Genomic DNA, 8,567 nt, shown 5'->3' with positions numbered 1-8,567 from the left:
GAGCCATAGGTAGGGGAGTCATACCACTACGGTCTCACTGGAGGCTGGGCCCACCGGACGCGTGACCTGCCGTCCGCCTTTCCGCCAACCGACCGACCGACGACTCTCCTCCACTCTCTCGACTCTGTTTCTCTCTCTCGGCTCTCCTCTTCCGCTCTCTTCGGCTCTGCTTGGCTCCTCGGCAATCCTCGGCAATCCTTCGTAGCCGCAGCAGTTATACCAGCGGCCAATCGGCTAACCGGCCACAGCCGACGGCCAACCAGCCACAGCCGACGGCCATTCACCACCCGAGCCAGCACCCCTTCACGTGAGGCCAAGAGCCTGTAAACTACTCTCTGGGGCTCTGTTCCCACAACCTCAGAATGGGACTTTATTTGGACATGGGACCTTGTAAGATGTGATTGGGGGTTGGGGTAAAGCGAGGTCATTAGGGTGGGCCGTAATCCAGTGTGACTTGTGTCCTCATAAGAAGAGAAGATTAGGACACAGACACTCACAGAAATACGACCATGTGAGGACACAGTGAGAAGACAAGACAGGGGCAGAGGCCTCAGGAGAAACCAACCCTGCCGACACCGTGGTCTCGGACTTCCAGCCTCCAGGACTGTGAGAAAAAAAGTTTCTGATGTTTATGCCACGCCATCTGTGGTCCTGTTATGGCAGCCTGAGCATATTAATACAGGGGTCAAAACAGAAGGCCATGGAAAGACAGCAGTAAGTAGACTGCGCACCTGGAAGCAGTCATTCATCCCTTTATCCAATAGATATTATGAATAATGTCGCTGTCGTTGTTATTGATGTGAGGTAGTCTTCCGGGCACAGGGAGTTCAGAGATGAATGACATCATCCTCCTGAGAGGAGACAGAAACATATGCGAATAGATGAACCAGAGAATAGAAAGCAGCGCAAACGCTGGGCCCTGGGGAACTGTCTGGGAAGGGGGAGGGGCAGGGAGACAGGAGCTGCTCCAGAGACCTGGTTTAAAAGGGGCTCTCAGAGGAGGGGCCAAGCCGACACCTGAAGGTGAGATAGCCAGCTGGAGGAAATACCAGGGAGAGGAAACTGCAAGGGGCATTTCAAAGACCCCAAGGAGGCCATGAGAAGGCTGGGGGGGTGGGAGCAAGGCTGGACCCCACAGCATCCTGGGCCTGGAAAAGTGTTTGTATTTTATTCTAAGATAAGAGGTGTGGGGACAGAGTTCCAGAGAGCAGTTTCCAGGCTCTCGGCCTCATGTGGAAAGGTGCTGGCTCAGGTAGTAAATAGCCATCAGCTGTGACTTGTTGGCCATCAGCTGTAACCAGTTAGCCATTGGCCACTGATATAACCACCGTGGCTAAGCTAGCAAACGTGGATTGCAGTTAGCAAGGCAGATTGCGGTTAGCAAGTGAGGTTGGTTGGCAGAGAAGTGGACAGCAGGTTGCAGATAGTGTGGCTCCTGCTTCCTGTGTCTCCAACCCAGCCGCCAGCAAGAATATAGTGGTATGACTCCCCTATCTGTGGCTCCGTGGGTGTTCCTTTTTGGCCTCACCATGTCCTGCGTTTTTATGTGGGGAGCGGGACCAGAGACCCTGCATGAGAAGGGGCATCTCTGAAGGGTGTACAATTACAAAAGGATGCCTGCTCAGCCAGCCCTTCCTCCCAGCCTATGTATCCAGGAAAGGCTGAGATCTGTGCAGCCGTAATGTGGGCTTGTGGGAAGCCAGCTTTCACTTATTGGGGGAGATTAGAACTCCCTAAGCCGTGGAGGCCATAGGACTGCCTGCAAATGAGGAAGAATTCCACTGGGCACAGGTAGAAAAGAAAGGGAATATGTTCACTCTCATTCACTTACAAATATTTGTGGAGCCCTACTGTGTGCCAGGCACTGTTCTGGTGCTGGGGACACAGCACTGAATGAAACAGCCAACTTCTCTGCTTTGAGGAAGTTGCATTGCACATTGCACGGCAGGGAGACAAATAGTAACAAACCAACAAATAAGTGTACAATGGCAGGTCCTGACAAAACTGCCCAGAAGAGAAATAAAGCTGGCTAAGCAGTAGAGTGGGGCTGGTGTGCTGTTTTGAAGAAGGCGAGGATTCTGATAAAGAGACATTAGGCACAGACTGGGACATGTGGGTTCCATAGCCAAGGTGGTCATTTCGAGGACCCCAGGCAGGCTTCCTTGCAGGGAAAATATTTTTCATCTGGCAGCCAGCCCCTGTAGAAGCCTCTGTCATCTCTTTGTACTTAGGTCTTCGTTCTCTTGTTAAACACAGACACACTTGGGAGGAATCTCAACTTAAGCTAGTGAACCTCCAGCATTTTACAGAGATACATCGACAATCTATGGAGTGTATGCGCACCTTTACGCCAGTGTGGACAGAATTTGGGTCTCTCCACTGCTCTACACATAGTAGGTGCCAATAAACACTTTTCAAATGGACAAGCGAGAGAACCCAGAGTGCATATGTAAGCTGGCAGATCTGATATTTGAGCATTAATGGTTCTGTTTAAATATACTGAGAGGCAGACTGGGAGGGTAGGAGATTGGCATCCCATAGCGCCGATGAAGAAGCAGGAAGGAGAAACAATGTGACTGTTTGGGGGAGGGAAGGGTTCTTACTAATTATAAAATGCATTTGGCTTTGTCATCTCTGTGCCCTCACATGGCATTGCTCTAGAGCATAATGAACTCAGCACAATGCATCTATCAACATAAACTATGTAGGAGATTCAAGATGGGAAAAGCCTTTATCTTCTGTTGAAGATGCAAGGCGCCTTCTGGGACCCCTCCCTGGTGGTGGTGGGTTTGTGTTGGTAGAGAAAAGGCCCAGCACAGGGAGTCATCCCAGAAGGCATTACTCAGCTGGAAAGAAAAGCCACTGTGATGCATTCAGCGTTCTCTAGTCCCAACCCAGATGTTGTGCTCTCTACAGGTCGAGGGACTTTTTGTGAATTAAGAAGCAAGGCCACTCCTGAGTCAGATCTCCAGGAAGTACCATTCCTGACCCTTCCTTCCGAGGTGTCCTGCCTCATCATAAAATGGGAAAGACCCTGAAATCAACTCCAGAGTAATATTGTAGAACAACTTTCCGATAGAACACTTTCCCTAGGTCTAACCTAGTTTTCTACAGCTGTGACTGAACGTAAAAGAGACAGTGCGATGATTGCATGTTGACCCCACATAAGGCTGCCAGTGAAGAAAAACTGGGACCGTATCTGCCTTCCACCCCTGTGTGTGCGAACTGCTCATTGCCAGTGCAGGCGACAAAAGAGGGACTAGACTGCAGGCATTATTTTTCAAGGTCTAAGTCGACAGGGTCATTTGCACGCCAAAGCTACGAGGATTTAAGGGCTAAGGAGACATCCAACATGTATTAGCACTTGTTCTTGAAGAAAGAATCACCGGATCTGCTAAAACAGCCTGGGAAGAAGAGATGGAATGCAAGGGTCCATAACGTGGACAGTTCCAAAAGATCACCGCTGTGCCTAGATTCTTCTGTCTTATTGATTTGAAAACGAATGCTTAGTTCACGGTAATTATTGACCTGACAGGTGTTTCGTTAATCAGTAGTGATAAAGGTAGATGTGCAGGGACCTCTCCCCTCCATTCTTAGGACGACCTTGAGCACTGACCTGCACAATTAACTTTGCTGAGTCCCTCTCATGTGTTTAAAGGACGATCCCCGAAGTTAGATCAGCACAGAGCACACATCAAAAGTGCCCGATAAATATCTGTAAAAGAAACAAATCAGAGATGTCGGTTGGATAGAAAAATCAATGGTGTTAAGCTGAGAGAGGGGAGAATATGCTGCCCCAGCACCATGAAGCAGAAGTGTCGTTAAGAGCACGCATTCCAGAGCCCGGTGGCGTAAGTCCTGCCCCTTAGTAGCTGTGCGACATAAACCTCTTTGTGCCTTGGTTTCCTTGACTGTAAAATGGAGGTGATAACACAGCACCTGCCTCAGAGGGTTGTGGTAAGAATTAAATAAGCCAACACAAGTAAAGCACTTAGAAAGAGGCTGAATGTTCTGCAGTGGTAGCAATTCACTTCTTCTAACTAAAAGGGCTTGTGTTATAGCATCTCCAAAGACTGAGATGGGATTGGTGGCCATCACGTTTTATTGCTGTTCGTTCTCGTAGGAAAACTTTCATTGGAGAATATAGTGGCTTGAGTGATGGCCTCCCAAAATGTATGTCCAGTTGGAACCTCTGAAGATGACCTCATTTGGAAAAAGGTCTTTGCAGATGTAATTAAGGGCCTTGAGGTGAGATCGTGCTGGATTAAGGTGGGACCTCAGTCTAATGACAAGCGTCCTTATAAGAGAAGAGACCAAAAGAGAAGGGAAGAAGACACATAGAGGAGCATACCACGTGAAGACGAAGACAGAGAGTAAAGCGGTGCATCTTCTAGCCAGAAAACGCCAAGGATGCCCGCCACCACGAGAAGCCAGGAGAGAGGCACGGAGCAGACCCTCCCTCAGAGCCTCCAGGAGGAACCGACCCTGCTGACACCTTGATTTCAGACTTTTGGCCCAGAACTGTGAGACAATAAATGTCTGTTGTTTTAAGCCACCAAGCTTGAGGTACCTTGTTACAGCAGCCCTAGGACACTGATGCAGATGACCATCTGAGTCTTGAAGTTGGAGGGGACAGAAGAGCTTGCTTTGGTTCCTAAGCCTTCTGTGTGGTCTTGCCTCTGCTGACAACAAAACTGGTTAGTATTTTTCCTGCTTCCGAAGAGTTGAAATTCCTTGGGCTAAGTCTGCATATTGTCTATAAAGGGGAAACTAAGTTGCAGGGCAAAGAGGTCATCCTCAAGGTCACGTGAGGAAATGGCAGAGGCAGACGGCTCATCTAATGGGGGTGATGACATGTAGAACGAGATCACAGGATGAAGAATCTAAAGACCCAAATTCCAATCTAGGAGGTCCATCTTACTGGCCAGGTGACCTTGGGTGAGCGCCTACTATTTCTTGGGTCTCAGGTTTCCTGTTGGTGAAATGGAATGATTGGGCTGTGTGCTCTCTGAGGTCCCTTCCACTGTGACACTCCATGGGTGTGCAGCCATCCCCTGCCGCAGTGAGGGGTACAGCGTGGAAGAGGAGAGTGCTGACAGCCTGACTGTGGCAGGTCTTGGCTCTGTCTGCCAGTGTAGCCAGCACTGCACGGCCTCACCTCATCTGTCTGCCAAAGCCCCAGAGTGAGGAAGATGGGTGAGGGTGGCTGGCGCGATGCGGTGGCCCCGCTGGCTGTGGTGCACTGCAGCAGCTTGGCAGTGTGTCCCAGGCAGGATGCAGGCAGCGGAGCCTTCCCTCCTAGTCTGTTTAGAAACAAGTCACACACCAGGTCTTACTTCAGTAATGAAATGTACATGAAATTGATGCAATTGGTCCTTCTGAACTATTTATTTAGGAGTCTTAATTGTCGTTCAGCCTCTCCCCCAACCCCCGACCACCCCCACACACAAAACTTTCTGACTTTCTCCTGTATTGTCCTTTCTCGGACTCCAAGTTTGTATTAAATTCAAAACCTGGGAATACCTACTTCTCCCCTCCCCCTCTTCCATGTCTCAGTTTATCTATTCTGCATTATTCCTTGTGGATGATACTAGGATGTGCTGCCTTAACCATATCTGCATTTAAAATGCTTCTCACTCCTGGAATTTCCCCTAGTTAAGTTCCTGTCTCAATCTTAAATGATATTCATTCTCATAGAGGCAGGAGCAAAAACTTTAAGACTCACAGACACGGTCAGGACAAAATTGACACTTTGTGGCCATCTTGTACATTTCACCCCACATGCACATCTTTTAAATGGGGTTTTCTTGAAGAAAAGCAAAAAGAGAGGTTTCCCATACTGTTGAAAATTTGCCGGCGGACAGAGAGGAATTTTTCTGTTCTCTTTGCCCTGGGTCTACCTCTGTCCTCTTTTAGTAAAGTGATAACGTGGACGTGTCTGAAGCAAAGCAGACCGTCCTTCACACCCCTGTTCCTTCCTGGGCATCAGGCTGTAATTCTCAAACTTCTGAACAAGTCGCACCTTCTCCAAAATGGGGTCCCACAAAGGAAGGGATTAAGAATTCTGCAGTCCAGGTCTCCTTTTTGAGCAAGAAAAGCATCTTAGGTGAACCAATGTGGGAGGTGGAGCAAAGCCTTGGACCTGGCTGTGAGGGAGTGTGGGGCGGGAGGACGGTCTTTGGAGATGTGTCTCAGTAGGAGCGGGCATCTTGCAGTGTCAGAGGTTTAAATTAAACCGGGGGGATGGGGAGAGACCATCCTCGCCTCCTGCAGTGTTGACTCCCGGCATCATTTCGGTGCAGGGACCCAGCTGACACTTCTTATTTTGGGTCCTGCCTCCCCAGCAGCAGTCTGCAACTTGCCGGCATCCGGGCAGGACGACTGCTGAGCACAGGAGAGAGGTAACTTTTAGGGAGGGGTGTGTGGGTATCTTGAGGCTAGATCCGCTCATTTTCCCCACTCCTTTGGTCGTGGGCAGAAAGATCCCTTTTCCCTGGGGTTTTCAAAAGCTTTCTGTGCTAAGAAGCTCTAGTCCTCTCCCTGCACTTTGCAGGAACTCTGGGCTCCATGAACTTCATCCAGGTCTTTCCCTGCCTGGATTTCCGGCGCTTAGTGTGGGGAGAGCTGAGTCAGTTTCTCACTGGAGTCAATTTTTCAAAAACAATTTTAAAATGCTGTTCGAGTTATTATTTTCAAATGGGTTTCTTTCTCATGTTGGTTTGCACGTTGTGGTTTAATTAAGCTACAAAGAATATAAGTTTGTGGAGCATATTTCGGTGGGGGTTTTATGATTAAAAATATATATATATATATAAAATAATTCTCCTCCATTGCAGTCCTGCTGCGGTCCCAGCAACCTGGTTAACTGCAGAGGTTACCGCGGTGCAGCCCGCCTCTCCTCTGCACCCTTGCTGGAGTCTGAGCCTCCGATTCCCACCCGCCTGGCTTCTTCAAGACCCCTGTCCTCCATCTCCTTGCCCACCCACCCTCTGCAGAGGATCCCAGTAAGTGAGCGGGCGTCCGTGACACTCGGGGGTTTGAAGGAGAATTTGGACACTGCAGCTTTAAGAATGCCGTACTGCGAAATCTTTCTCCTTCAAGTGACTGCAGAACGGCTACAGCAGCCTCGGCGGGAGGAGGGAGGAGGAAAAGGAGGAGGGAAAGTGATACCCACGCTCGGGTCAGCCTGTTGGGTCCCTCGGACTGGGGAGCGCTCAGCCCCCGGCAAAATTCAAAGCACCATCAGGACCTTACTTTGGGTTGGTTTCCCTCCCACCGGCTTGGGGCGGAGGACCCCACCGACTTACTGATGAGTTTGAGCTGAGTCCCTTGCCTTGGCGCGTGTTTGCTTCTGGTAGACTGGCTCCCTGAGCCGTGTGAAATCGGGCTGGAGAATTCAGTGCGATCTCCGCTGTGATCTTGCCAGCCTGGCTTGAACCCTGGGGACACAGACTAGGCCTTCACTGCCTTATTAATTAGGGGTGGAGTTTTTATTCATTTGGGTCTACTGAGATGAGCTTTGGAGGGAAACTCCAAACAATGATTTGCCACCGCAGAGGCAGAGAGAGGCTAGGCTGCAGCACTTGAGAAGAAAGAGATGAACTCCAGTCTGTGTTAGTCGGTGTTGAATGGTGTTGCTGTAGTGGGGGGAGTGGGGGGGGGGACTCCATAAAGGGGCTCATCTAGATGGGGATTGCACAGAAGCAGCAGAAAGCACACTTCGGCCTTGCCTCTTTCTGCGGAAATGCCCAAGCAGCCCTAGGCGTCTGGCCCTGGTCTGGGTTGGGGGGATGCAAACTCCTCCTCACCCGCCAAAGGACCTCCCCAAAGCCAGTTGCTGCCTCAGTAGGTGCCGGCTGGAGGAGCTCCCAGGCTGGCACTGCTGACGTGGCATTCCCAGACATGCAGTGCTTGGATCAGGGTCTGCATTAGGGGTGATGTCATGCAGGGCCAATAGTGGCATCTGCCCAGGTGGTCCCAGGCACTGGAAGGGCTAAGCTCCTTGAAATTCCTCCTAAAGCAAAAAGGTATCTTTTTACCAAAACAATAAAAACAAATAAATTGAGGTCTCACAATAAATCAGCTCTAACCTCTCAGGTATAAATTATCCGTGCCAGCCCCTGAAACAGCAACGGGGCTGAGGCTGGCAACGTGCCATGACCTCTGAGGGTTCCCGCTGGTGCTTTGGTTCTTGCTGTGGACAGAAGCTGGACTTTAGGCTCAACCCTAGAACCCCCTGCCTGCCCTCAGCAGGGGCTGCTGGAGTTGCAGCTCCTTGGGCCAGGAGACGTGCTCCGATCAAACCCTTTGTCTGCATTTGGGGAAAAGCAGGCTCATAGACAAATATGGTGTAGGGTCTTAGACTGCATTGTTACCTAGACTGGACAACCACTCTGCCGGTGACAGCAACCTTCGTCCCCCAAATTAGGAGTGTCTGTCTGCTTCTCTACTTTCAAAAGCCCCATTCTGTCCCTCATAGCCCTTTGTCCAGCTCCATCCATTTTCTTATACATTCCCTGTGTATTTAAAGCTGTCTTTGACCTCTGCTCACAACCTGTGGTGTGTGT

The 8,567-nt window shown here is 50.0% G+C and overlaps 1 long non-coding RNA gene across 2 annotated transcripts in view; it reads left to right on the top strand.

Annotated features, from left to right (window-relative positions):
* Nucleotides 1-6,035: 6,035 nt before the first annotated feature.
* The window catches only part of LOC109455311 (uncharacterized), a 38,586-nt gene continuing 36,054 nt past the window's right edge, over nt 6,036-8,567 (top strand). Inside the window, exons 1-2 of one of the 2 annotated variants that reach the window (XR_002138625.3) lie at nt 6,036-6,401; nt 6,837-7,004. This is a non-coding gene — a long non-coding RNA (uncharacterized LOC109455311). The remainder of the gene's footprint in view (nt 6,402-6,836; nt 7,005-8,567) is intronic. The other variant, XR_002138626.3, reaches the window with a different exon arrangement.

The sequence above is a fragment of the Rhinolophus sinicus genome, chromosome 14 (genome assembly GCF_057876585.1).
Source record: "Rhinolophus sinicus isolate RSI-liver-muscle chromosome 14, RSI-T2T, whole genome shotgun sequence".
Lineage (NCBI taxonomy): Eukaryota > Metazoa > Chordata > Mammalia > Chiroptera > Rhinolophidae > Rhinolophus > Rhinolophus sinicus.
This window is presented reverse-complemented; position numbering and strand designations above follow the sequence as displayed.